The sequence below is a fragment of the Triticum aestivum genome, chromosome 2B (assembly GCF_018294505.1).
Source record: "Triticum aestivum cultivar Chinese Spring chromosome 2B, IWGSC CS RefSeq v2.1, whole genome shotgun sequence".
Lineage (NCBI taxonomy): Eukaryota > Viridiplantae > Streptophyta > Magnoliopsida > Poales > Poaceae > Triticum > Triticum aestivum.
In genome coordinates, this window is record NC_057798.1 from 264,067,158 (window position 1) to 264,081,229 (window position 14,072).

Sequence of the window (14,072 nt, forward strand, 5' to 3'; positions counted from 1 at the left end):
TCAACTCCACACTTTCATTTCACCCGATGAAAAAGTAGTAGTGTATGAAAGTCTTTCAATCAACTTTTTGTTGTTGTTCAGAAAAACATGAATATTTCTTTTTTTAGAAGGTGTTTTTTTTAAATTTCAATAGTATTTTTTAAATGGAATCATTTTGATGGTGACGAACATTTTGTTGGAATATTATATTTCATTTGTAATTTATTTTGCACTATTTTTTGGGCTTGGCCCATTGAAAGACTTACTGACACACACACAGACAACACCCATATGAACTCGATCTTTCTTCCCGTTTCCCATTCTTCTTCCCATCTGTTAGGACAGCGCCTACGCCGCCTCCCTTGTCCCGTCATTCTCGGAGGACGAGGGCAAGAAGAATAGCGCTTCCAGTGGCTGCACCGTCATGTCCTCCGCCCGTGCCGCCATATCAACGGGACCTTGGGCGGCTTCCTCTTCCTCCCTATTCTCTCCCACCCATGTTGAGTAAGAAAGCCGACCATGGTGAGCTTGCCATGGAATTTAAGCGTCTCCACTGTTAAGATTATGTATGGCAATGTCATTGTCAATTGGAGGAAATCCATATATGAGAACATCAGACATCTCATTTCCTCTTTCCCCACATCCCACATAAAGCAGAGCTTCAGAACTGGAGTACCACATATATTTTCAAACTGAATAGACGGTATAGAGATGGTACCAAGAAAATACTATAGACAAAGGTTTTCCCACATCCATGACAAGAAAGTGCCTGACTAATGACATTTTTTCCACAACCAAAAGCACCAAATAGCACCATGTTCCTCCAAAAACTGAGGGGAGCGATACATCACACACGCTAGAGCCATTTCAAATTAGATAAGACTGGGATTTAATGGCGCTCGAAGGAAATGATAAATCAACATCTGCAAAATGTTTGGTTATGTAAGAGAAGAAACCATGATAAATAAAAACATGTGTTTTATTGTGGAAATTGAAGCTCGGATAATTTGTAGACAAACCTGTCCTGTAAGAAGAGGTGTGTCCACACCGAGCTTTGATGCATCAGGTCTTCGTGTACGCACATGCCATATCTGCAGCTCAATAACTTCCAAACATTAAGCTAGTAATTTAGTCCTCAAAAAAGATATACCAAATAACTTCCTTACTTGAAGCATAGTTAATTACTTCTTGATGCCCTGAAATTTCAGCTCTAGAAATGTATCCTGCATACATAGCAAGAACAGTTTATGAAACAAAGTTGAGCAATGGTAGAATGAATGGTAATAAATAAAAGTTGTGATAAAGTGATAGCATCCACTTAACATGTAGGCTATGTTGACTCGCTCATACGATGTAATTTACTTTCCCATGGAACCAGATTGAAGGGCGACATGGTGGTTCATCAAATTATTCTCAAAGACAATCTGTCAGAGTCAGAAAACATTAGAATGTGAACACAGGTTAATAATGAGAATCTGACTTGTTATTTGAAATTCTAAAAGCTCACACTTCGAATATCTTAATCAAGTGGGTGCCCATGCAGCAAGGTGCACAAAATCAGCTCTTGTGGCCTTTGTTCTATCTATAAATGATAAAAAATAATATTGAGTTGTACCTTCAGAAAACCAGAAAATTATGCAATGTTGTACTCTGTAGGTCGATATCCATGCCTGGTGATTATTTTCTGGGCATTATGTCCCATAATGTATACTCCCTCCGTCCCAAAATTCTTGTCTTAGATTTATCTACATATGGATGTATCTATTCATGTTTTAGTGTTAGATACATCTGTATCTAGACAAATCTAAGACAAGAATTTTGGGACGGAGGGAGTACTTGAGTGTGGTTTTCAGATGACGAACAATACAACCACAGTTTCAGTATAGAGAGATGTGTCATAGTTCGGATGCATCAAATTTGCTTGGCACTAAAATATTAGAGCTTGGGTAGAAATAATAGTAACACACCAGTGTGAAAGATCTTTCTGACTAACTGTTTTAGGAATAAAAGAGATACAACGCAAATTCATTCAACAAACAACAACTTTTATGTTTGCCTACTTCTCAACAAAATTTCATAGCCACGGCCAAAACTAAGACTAAGAACCACACCAACCCAACAAATCTGTTGGGAGATTAGATAAGTTATGCAAGAAGAAAAACAATACCAGGATTTATTTTACCTGGTTGAAGACTTGAAGGACGCAAGAAAGGACCCGATGCATTTTCTTCAAGCAATTCAGCAAACATTTGATGCGTGCCCTGTTTATCATGAAACCATAACTCGACATATAGTAAAGGTGCCCGTGCGTTGCAACGGGAGAATACGCCCAAATTCTATGAACCATTGTTGGTTGGGTCGAGAAATTGTCTCGTGGGATAGTCAGCATGAAATCGTGGGATAGTCAACACCAATTTTAGGAATAATTGAGACTAACATCAAAGGTAGGTTTATGAATAAGTTCAGATATGTCATCAAACATCCGAAAGAAATGTACAAAATATTAATTCAAATAAATTTGTATCACTTTTTTTCACTAATGCTAGATATATGATTGTTCAGGTTGAGCCTAACTATAGGATCTCTAATACCTATCTTTCGACATTGAACAATGAGCTATCCTCCACAATTTATACTTACAAGGGGTTAACTTGATAAGATAATAACTAAACATATTTTTATTTCTAAAATGCTGCCAGAAGGATGCATGTTCAGCAGAATATATATATATATATATATATATATATATATATATATATATATATATATCGCCAATCTTATTTTCATCTAGGAAACAGGTACAATACAACATACAACAACAAGAAACAGGTGCATTCAAACGGCCTAACATACCAAATTATTTTCCCTTTCAATACACACTCTTTGTGAGCTTGTCATAGTAAAAACAAAAGGGAAAATACATGAAACCAACGGGAAGCAAATAAAATAATTACATGATTTATAATTATATATAGGACAAACCAATTGAAGTCTATAAGTGCAGCTGTAAAACCCAAGTATTGAAACTTCAATGGGAAGAGCATACATAATATTAGAGACAAACCTAAAAAAATATGGATCCCATGGTTACCTTGGAGGAAAAAATCATATGAAGCTTTATATTCCAAAATCATCGATCTCTCCCTTCTGAAACACATCAAACAGAACCTGTATAACATAACTACTACATACAACTATCTTATTTTGCATTGGCAGATTCCTCAAAATCGTAGTACAGAGCTAGCAAGAAAAGATTATACACACTATATAATAATTATGATTTTGAAAAATCTGAAAGTTGGTAAAACAAAAAATATAAATGTATTAGGAAATATCAGTAGTCAGTCATGGTACCTTTGCTTGAGCATGATACACATTACAATTAGATATACTAGGCAAGTAATCTTAAATTCATCACTTAGTTTATTCATAAGAAACAAACATTACTTCATCCGAATCATCTCCACCAGAAACATAAACAAAATCCATTGGCTAACATGGGGTGCCTTCAAAAATACCTGTAACGCCTCCTCTTAACATCAAACTGAACTTGTTGCATGGTAGTTGATGGTAGATGTAGAGAAAGCAAGCTTGTTGCAGGGTGCTATTGATAGAGATGCAGGGTGCCATTGAAGGAGATGCAGACCAGTTGGTTATGTTCCGCTCCATACAACGCAGATCTATAGTAGAAAATAGAAAACACTTTTTTCTTCTTGAATTTGACATTGTACATCAAGCAAAGGCATCTGTGATAGATCCAACAGGCTGGAGTACACACGCTCTCTGTCGCCATCGACTTCCTCTCCGCATCAATCTTCACCACCCTCTAGACACAGATTTCTCCAACACGCTCGTAGGCACAACACCAAACAGGTGATGCTCGTGGTTCGTGGCTAGTAAAAGAAGAGGTGTGCACCAGAGGCTGGCCGGTGGTGCGAAGATGTGTGCAACGGTACAAGGATGGCTCAGCAGCAGGGCGGACGGGGCACAGGTGGCTGGCCCGCCGCTCGGTCCGCAGCCCGCACGGCCGTTGCGGGACTCCCACACCGGCGGCAGCCCCAAGGGCCTCCAAGCCGATGCTCGACCCGGCACCGGGGAGGGGCTGGCCCCGAGGAGCGGGGAGCCAGCAAATCCGACGGCCAGGAGCTGTCGTTTGGGGAGGGACGCGGTCCCGGTCGAGGCGGTGTGGGGCGGGAGGTGTGGGGGCAGGAGGTGGCGGCGGGATGGAGGTGGAGATGGGATCGAGCAGGCAGGGCCGTGCGGGGCGGTCGTTTTATTTTTCTTTTCTCTCTTCGGTACCGGTTCGGGCCTGACTTATGAGGGGACTGCGGGTGCAATTTCTATAAAATAGGAGGGCCTATTTGTAAAAATGCCGCAACGATCTAACTCGTGCTTCATTATTAGGGAAAGATATACGTATAATATCTCAAATACACCCCTGATAGTTGAAACTATATGATACGTCTCCAACGTATCTATAACTTCTTATCATTACATGTTGTTATATTATCAATCTTGTATGCTTTATATGACTTTTTATATTATTTTGGGAACTAACCTATTAACCTAGTGCCTAGTGTCAGTTCCTGTTATTACCTATTTTATTGTTTCACAAAAAAAAGTACGAAACAAAGTCCAAACGCGATGCAACTTTACAGTGATTTTTTTGGACTAGAAGGGACCCTAGAAGCCTCGGGGGGAGACCAGACACCGCACGAGAGAGGCACAAGCTCACACAGCGCGCCCCTAGGGGGCGCCATCTAAGCTTGTGGCCCCCTCACAACTCCATTTGACCTAATTCCAAGCGCATAAATTCCCTAAAATACAGAAACCACTGATGACCCACAAGTATAGGGGATCAATTGTAGTCCTTTTGATAAGTAAGAGTGTCAAACCCAACGAGGAGCAGAAGGAAATGACAAGTGGTTTTCAGCAAGGTAATGTCTGCAAGCACTGAAATTGTCGGTAACAAGTTGTTTGATAGCAAGATAATTTGTAACAAGCAAGTAACGGTAACGGTAAATAAAGTGCAACAAGGTAGCCCAATCCTTTTGAGGCAAAGGAAATGCCAAAACGGTATATTATAATAAGCAAAGCATTCTTGAGGGTACAAGGGAATCTCATCATATCACTTTCATCATGTTGGCTTAATTCATGTTCGATACTTTGATAATTTGATATGTGGGTGGATCAGTGCTTAGGTGTTGTTCTTACTTGAACAAACCTCCTACTTATGATTAACCCCCTCACAAGCATCCGCAACTATGAGAAAAGTATTAACATAAAATCTAATCATAACATTAAACTTTTGGATCCAAATCGGTCCCTTACGAAGTAGCGCATAAACTAGGGTTTAAACTTCTGTCACTCTAGCAACCCATCATTTAATAACTACTCCATAATGCATTACCTTAGGCCCAAATAAGGTGAAGTGTCATGTAGTCGATGTTCACATGCCACCACTAAGGGAATCACAACATGCATATCATCAAAATATCGAACACATATCAAGTTCACATGATTACTTGCAACATGACTTTTCCCGTGACCTCAAGAACAAAAGTAACTACTCACAAATTATAATCATGCTCAAGATCAGAGGGGTATTAAATAGCATAATGGATCTGAAAAAATAATCTTCCACCAAATAAACCATATAGTGATCAACTACAAGATGTAATCCACACTACTAGTCACCCACAAGCACCAATCTAAGGTTCCGGTACAAAGATTGAACACAAGAGATGAAGTTCGGTTTGAGAGAAGATGGTGATGTTGAAGATGTTGATGGATATTGCCCTCCCAAAGATGGGAGAGTTGTTGGTGATGACGATGACGATGATTTCCCCCTTCAAGAGGGAAGTTCCCCAGGCGGAATCGCTAAGCCGGTAGGCAAAAGTGCTCCTGCCCAAGTTCTGCCTCGAGAAGGCGGCGCTTCGTCTCGAAAGTCGTCTCCTCATTTTTTTTCTAGGTCAAAGTGACTTATATACCAGAAGATGGGCACTAGAGGTGGCCCGAGTAGGGCACAACCCACTAGGGTGCGCCCAGGTGGGTTTTTCCCACCTGGTGGCCCCCCTCTGGTGGTTATTTGCTCCAATAATTCTTAAATATTCCATAAAAGTTCTCTATGAAGTTTCAGTTTATTTCGAGATGTGCAGAATAGGTAGCTCTGACGTGCTTTTCTAGGTCCAGAATTCCAGCTGCCGATATTCTCCCTCTTTGTGTAAACCTTGCATATTATGAGAGAAAAGGCATTAGAAATACTCCAAAAAGCATTATTATACATAAAAACATTATAAATAATAGTAGGAAATCATTATACAAAATGGACGTATCAACTCCCCCAAGCTTAGACCTCGCTTGTCCTCAAGCGAAGAACCGATTTCGAGAACAAGTCCACATGCTTAGAGAGAGAGGTGTCGATAAAAACAAAATACAGACAGAGAAGCATCATGATTATTATTATAACAGCAAAGAACCTTAACATGAAACTTTATCACACAACTTTCATCATATAACTTCTCATGAACAAGTAACAATTCATCACAACAACGAAGTATAAAGCATAAACTCTATTGAAAACCAACAAACTATGTTCTCAGTCAACTTTGCAACTACAATTCATCATATATTCAGGAAGGGTCACGTGTCGGAGCCTTCTGGCAAGTCCAGATACTCAACCATCATTTAATATTCTATGGTTGCTAACACTCACAACGTACCCATGAGCAAAAAGTTTCAACCAGACACATAGGAAGATAGGGGCTTATAGTAGTTTCGCCTCCCAACAAACTCACCTCGAGGGTGATGTCAACAATAATAATTCATGGTCACTCACATTCAACTGGATATATGTGCTTAGATCTTTCCTCGCCACATGATGCTTGCCAAAACAGTAAATAAAAAGGAATGGGGAAGAATATTTTGACTCTTGCATAAAAGTAAATACATGAAAGTAAAAGATAGGCCCTTCACAGAGGGAAGCAGAGGTTGTCATGCGCTTTTTGTTTGTATGCCAAATCCCTTAATGCAAAAGAACGTCACGTTATATTGCCCCTTATGATAGCAACCTTTATTATGCAGTATGTCGCTTTTATTCTTTGCCATCACAAGTTCATACAACGCTCAATTTTCTCTTGTACTAAATGATCCAACACTTCTAGAAGCAATTTGTATTGCCTTATTGCACCGATGACAACTTACTTGAAGGATCTTACTCAATCCATAGCTAGGTATGGTGGACTCTCAAGGCATGAATTTGGGTTTAAGGTTTTGGATGCACAAGTAGTGTCTCTACTTAGTGCGGAGTTTTTGGCTAGCAAAGATATTAGGCAAGCACCACATTTTGAAGGATCTATAACAATATAACTTCTATGTGAATATGAACAAGCATAACTCATTACTTGTCTTCCTTGTCCAACTTCAACAAATTTGACATATAATATTTAATGAGGGATCACAATCATAAAAGATGTCCAAGATAGCATATTTGCATGTGAATCTTCTCTTCCCTTATTAATTATTTCATGAGTTGCATCATTGACCAATGATATGTTTGTCAATCTCCAAAAAAATACGACTTATACTTTTCCTTATGTGATGTCATTATTTACCATAAGATTAGCATATGATCTTTTTCATTTATTTATTTCTTTTGTTTGATTTGCAACATAGGAGTAAAGAAGCAAAGACTCACATCAAAACTTTATTATATAACTTGCACACGATTACATAGATAGGTAGACCACTAAGCAAGCACTCGAAAAGAAAGGATCGAACTAAACTTTTATTGAACTAAACCAAAAGATAACCAAAGATCGAACTAAAATAAGTAAGGGCAAAGATAGTGGTGGTGATACGATACCAGTGCACCTCCCCCAAGCTTGGCACAAGCCAAGGGGAGTGCCCATACCATGAACTTAATTCTCCTTTGGTGATGAAGATGATGGTGGTGGTGATGAGATAGTATTGGTATTCTTCTTCCTCATCTTATTCTCGAGGATAGAATTTTCCTCCTTCAAATCCTCGATCTCTTGCCCAAACTTTAATATATTTTTCCAAAACTCCTGCTTGTTTTCCTGCAAGAGACAAAAAGGGATAAACTGGATCTTAGGTTTCTTTGCTTTGTTGGGGAGACTTGACATCTCGAATTCCACGTGCATGTCCCCAGGTTGAAGCAATGGAACTTCATCCTCATCTGAGCTTGCCACTTCTTTCCCTTTCGGATCATAGTCTTCTTCTTCCTCCGTGCTCCAACCATAATGTTCCACATCTCCATAAACCTTGGGGTTTGCAATATAATCAACATAGCTCTCACCCTCTGAGTCTTGAGCCGACATATTTTCAAATCTGCCAGAACAGCAAGAAAGAAGAACAAAAGATTTCTCGGTGGTCAATACGTTCGGGGGGTATATAAAGATTTTTTATCTTAGGAACAAGTAAACGGGAGAAAAACGGAGTCAGGAAGGTTCCCGAGGTGGGCACAACCCACCTGGGCGCGCCAGGGGGCCCTGGCGCGCCCTTGTGTCTTGTGCCCCCCTCGGGTGCCTTCCTGGCTGTTTCTTATTTTCCTAATTTTTTGAATAATCCAAAACTGATAGAAAATATTTTTGCGGATTTTTTGGAGTCCGTTTACTTGCCGCATCATGCACCTCCTCTTTTCAGTTATTATGGAGTGTTCCGGAAGATATCTTTTATGTGTTCCTCTGGTGTCATGGTTTGGATAATATTGCTTTCAACATTAATACACGTACCTGAAATATAGTGTTTAATTCTTTGATCGACCACCTTCGGGTTTGTACCTTCGGCATTATTGATCTTGATAGCTCCAAAGCGATAAACCTCTTCAATAACATACGGTCTTTCCCATTTGGAGAGAAGTTTTCCTGCAAAGAATCTAAAATGAGAGTTTTACAAAAGAACATATTCTCCAACTTTGAATTCCCATTTTTGGATTCTTTTATCATGCTATCTTTTAATTTTTTCTTTAAACAATTTGGCATTTTCATAAGCTTGGGTTCTCCATTTATGTAGTGAGCTAATATCAAATAACCTCTTTTCTCCGCCAAGTTTGAAGTCATAGTTGAGTTCTTTTATTGCCCAATATGCTTTATGTTCTAACTCAAGAGGTAAATGACAAGCTTTTCCATAGACCATCTTATAAGGAGACATACCCATAGGATTTTTATAAGCTATTCTATAGGCCCAAAGTGCATCATCCAATTTCTTAGACCAATTCTTTCGGGACCTATTAACAGTTTTTTGTAGTATTAGTTTTATTTCTCTATTGCTGAGTTCAACTTGATCACTAGATTGAGGATGATAGGGTGATGCAATTCTATGGTTAACATCATATTTAGCAAGCATTTTATGGAAAGCACCATGAATAAAATATGAACCACCATCAGTCATTAAATATCTAGGAACTTCAAACCTTGGGAAAATAACTTCTTTAAGCATTTTGATGGAAGTGTTGTGATCAACACTACTAGTTGGAATAGCTTCTACCCATTGTAGCGACCAGACCTCAAACGGTTAAGTCTCTGTGCATCAGTGTCATCCCTGGATCGGTAATGCTGACATGCACAGTACTCGAGGAATTATAACAGAGTTTCAATCACACAGTTATTACATCGAGTCCTCATAAAGAGTATTATTACATAAATAAATCATGGTTGAAGGCCATCTAAACTAGATTACAGCAGAAGCTTCGAAGGTAAAATGAGTCCATCAACTCCAATGGCATAGCTGAGTGCAAATCAACAACCAATCGAACCTTATTCATCATCTGAGTAGTCTGCAACATAAGATGTTGCAGCCTGAAATAGGTCAGCACATGGAAAATGCTGGCATAGTTACACTGTAAAGCAATGATAATGCAACATGCAATATTTGCCTGGTGGAGGCTGTAAGTTTCATGATTTGCATAAAGCTAGTTTTTTCCTACAACAAAGGAATAAATTTATTTAACTACTCCCAAGTTGCCCATTATTTGAGAAGGTAACCCCAACTCAAATCCCAATTAAAAGTATCATCATTAACCCAACATCATAGTTAATTAGAGTAACGTGATGAGATCACATCAATAGATTCAAGTACTAGATACTCAAGACGTCCATAACCGGGGACACGGCTAACCATGATTAGTTTATACACTCTGCAGAGGTTTGCGCACTTTTCCCCACAAGACTCGACCGCATCCATGATCGGATGATCGAGACATAGCCTTTCTAAAGCATTAACTCTCTACTCCGGGTAGACAGTACCACCTACAACCCTCTACATCTACTAGTCTACCTCTTCAAGAGCTCACGCAACTTACTCAACTATGCCAGAGCCCATAATGGCTTGTGGCTGCACACGGAAGTTTCTAGCATGAACAATCTTATGATCCCTTAGAGCCTGGGTGGCATTCCATAGGATAATCACACGATAACCCCGGGATTTCCAAAAACAGGCAACACTGGGTTCCCCAGGTGCCTCAACCAATCCACCCAGATGTGTATTTAAGTTGCCACCTTAATGTTATCCATAATTAAAATAACTCTCAAACTTCCATGTGTGAACCACGATCCAATCCCCGTCTACGAGCATGGCTAAGCAATAATAAGCATAACGTATATTCCTGGGGTGATCAAAAGGTATTAGGTTCCTACCTCAAGCACTACAACCAAAACCACATGTTCCCAATCCTGCCAATGCAATTATTTGTGGGGCGGAACTAAAGCATAGTAAAAACTGGGTATAAAAGAGTATGATCAAAGTGTAACTTGCCTTGCTGACAATCTGCAAACTCTAGAGATCCATAGTAACAAGCTTCGCACTTCGGGTAATCTAGCAAAGACAAACAATAACATACATAAGCAATCACTCAATCGGAACACGAGAAAAACCGAGAAAAGATCCAAATCAAACACGAAACAACAAACGGCTTAAACTAACAAGAGGCAAAACCTAACATCAATATTAACGAGTGAATTAGATGTTAGCAATAGGTACATGTGATTAGCTATGATTTGCAAAAAGATTCAACTCAAACGGAGCGACGAACTCAAAATACGAATGAAACAAGATCATTTACTAATCTGGACTAAAGTCAAATTTTACAATACCAAAATCATGTCCAAGTTGATTAACTGGAAAGAGAGATTCCAGGCAAAGATTTTGGCGTTGGTTACATCTAATTTGGATAAACGAGTAAAAAGTTATACTAGTTTAAAGATCAGGGGCTGAACCACGATAAAAATAACCGCAGATAAATCCCTGGCCCTCCCGCAAGCAAGCCCTGCCCCCCGAGGATAAGCGCCGCTGCCCCCTCGGGACCCTCAAGCCGCCTCCCGCCACCATAGCGCCGCCGCCGCCGCCTTCCATCGTCAGCGCGCCGCGGCTCGCACCACCCCGCAGCCCTGCGCCAACCCACAGCCCGCCGGAGCCGCCGCCCCGCCCGCCCATGACCTCGTCATCGCCGGTCTTTTTCGGTTTTAGGTAAAGCCGTTCATTTTTTTAAAACCCTAGTTTTTTTGACTATGAACAGTAGGGTAAAATCCCACTGCAATTTTTATTAAATCATCAAAGAAAAGTATCACTGTACAAGAAGCTAAAAAACTAAAACTAAACTAGGCTAGCAAAAAGAAAGAAAACAAAAGAGAAAGAAGAAACAAAAGGGCTTGAGGTGAGCCCCTAAGAAGGAGAACTAAAACTAAAACTAAAACTAAGCCTAAGAAGAAGGCTACTCAAGAGGACACCAAAGTGTCCAGCCAGGTGTTGAATTTAGCTGCATATTTATTCTTGACCCTGTGAGAGAGTAAGTTCGGTTTTTTTATTAGATCATTTTCTCGGTTTAGTCTAATCTACGAACGTTTGTTTGTTAGTTCGTTTTAACGAACGAATTCGTTCGTTAGTCTCTGTTAGCGGACTTTCGCGCCGTAGTCTTTTCTTTTTATTTTTATTTTCAGCCAGGGATTTATCCGCGATTATTTTTATCGTGGTTCAGCCCCTGATCTTTAAACTAGTATAACTTTTTACTCGTTTATCCAAATTAGATGTAACCAACGCCAAAATCTTCGCCTGGAATCTCTCTTTCCAGTTAATCAACTTGGACATGATTTTGGTATTGTAAAATTTGACTTTAGTCCAGATTAGTAAATGATCTTGTTTCATTCGTATTTTGAGTTTGTCGCTCCGTTTGAGTTGAATCTTTTTGCAAATCATAGCTAATCACATGTACCTATTGCTAACATCTAATTCACTCGTTAATATTGATGTTAGGTTTTGCCTCTTGTTAGTTTAAGCCGTTTGTTGTTTCGTGTTTGATTTGGATCTTTTCTCGGTTTTTCTCGTGTTCCGATTGAGTGATTGCTTATGTATGTTATTGTTTGTCTTTGCTAGATTACCCGAAGTGCGAAGCTTGTTACTATGGATCTCTAGAGTTTGCAGATTGTTAGCAAGGCAAGTTACACTTTGATCATACTCTTTTATACCCAGTTTTTACTATGCTTTAGTTCCGCCCCACGAATAATTGCATTGGCAGGATTGGGAACATGTGGTTTTGGTTGTAGTGCTTGAGGTAGGAACCTAATACCTTTTGATCACCCCAGGAATATACGTTATGCTTATTATTGCTTAGCCATGCTCATAGACGGGGATTGGATCATGGTTCACACATGGAAGTTTGAGAGTTATTTTAATTATGGATAACATTAAGGTGGCAACTTAAATACACATCTGGGTGGATTGGTTGAGGCACCTGGGGAACCCAGTGTTGCCTGTTTTTGGAAATCCTGGGGTTGTCGTGTGATTATCCTATGGAATGCCACCCAGGCTCTAAGGGATCATAAGATTGTTCATGCTAGAAACTTCCGTGTGCAGCCACAAGCCATTATGGGCTCTGGCATAGTTGAGTAAGTTGCGTGAGCTCTTGAAGAGGTAGACTAGTAGATGTAGAGGGTTGTAGGTGGTACTGTCTACCCGGAGTAGAGAGTTAATGCTTCAGAAAGGCTATGTCTCGATCATCCAATCATGGATGCGGTCGAGTCTTGTGGGGAAAAGTGCGCAAACCTCTGCAGAGTGTATAAACTAATCATGGTTAGCCGTGTCCCCGGTTATGGACGTCTTGAGTATCTAGTACTTGAATCTATTGATGTGATCTCATCACGTTACTCTAATTAATTATGATGTTGGGTTAATGATGATACTTTTAATTGGGATTTGAGTTGGGGTTACCTTCTCAAATAATGGGCAACTTGGGAGTAGTTAAATAAATTTATTCCTTTGTTGTAGGAAAAAACTAGCTTTATGCAAATCATGAAACTTACAGCCTGCACCAGGCAAATATTGCATGTTGCATTATCATTGCTTTACAGTGTAACTATGCCAGCATTTTCCATGTGCTGACCTATTTCAGGCTGCAACGTCTTATGTTACAGACTACTCAGACGATGAATAAGGTGCGATTGGTTGTTGATTTGCACTCAGCTATGCCGTTGGAGTTGATGGACTCATTTTACCTTCGAAGCTTCCACTGTAATCTAGTTTAGATGCCCTTCAGCCATGATTTATTTATGTAATAATACTCTTTATGAGGACTCGATGTAATAACTGTGTGATTGAAACTCTGTTATAATTCCTCGAGTACTGTGCGTGTCAGCATTACCGATCCAGGGATAACACTGATGCACAGAGACTTAAACGTTTGAGGTCTGGTCGCTACAATGGGTAGAAGCTATTCCAACTAGTAGTGTTGATCACAGCATTTCCATCAAAATGCTTAAAGAAGTTATTTTCCCAAGGTTTGAAGTCCCTAGATATTTAATGACTGATGGTGGTTCATATTTTATTCATGGTGCTTTCCATAAAATGCTTGCTAAATATGATGTTAACCATAAAATTGCATCACCCTATCATCCTCAATCTAGTGATCAAGTTGAACTCAGCAATAGAGAAATAAAACTAATACTACAAAAAACTGTTAATAGGTCCCGAAAGAATTGGTCTAAGAAATTGGATGATGCACTTTGGGCCTATAGAATAGCTTATAAAAATCCTATGGGTATGTCTCCTTATAAGATGGTCTATGGAAAAGCTTGTCATTTACC

General features: G+C 39.6%; 1 long non-coding RNA gene across 6 annotated transcripts; it reads right to left on the reverse strand.

Moving 5' to 3' along the window:
- Window positions 1-582: 582 nt before the first annotated feature.
- LOC123044689 (uncharacterized) lies at window positions 583-4,247 on the reverse strand. Of its 6 annotated transcripts, none has more exons than XR_006420254.1 (8): window positions 3,498-4,247; window positions 3,071-3,126; window positions 2,162-2,240; window positions 1,487-1,561; window positions 1,303-1,403; window positions 1,146-1,202; window positions 999-1,070; window positions 583-902 (listed from the first exon to the last, which is right to left on the reverse strand). It is a non-coding gene; the product is annotated as an uncharacterized lncRNA (long non-coding RNA). The 6 variants fall into 6 exon arrangements; XR_006420256.1 differs by having other exon boundaries at window positions 999-1,084; XR_006420255.1 differs by lacking the exon at window positions 1,487-1,561.
- Between the last annotated feature and the right edge of the window lie 9,825 nt (window positions 4,248-14,072).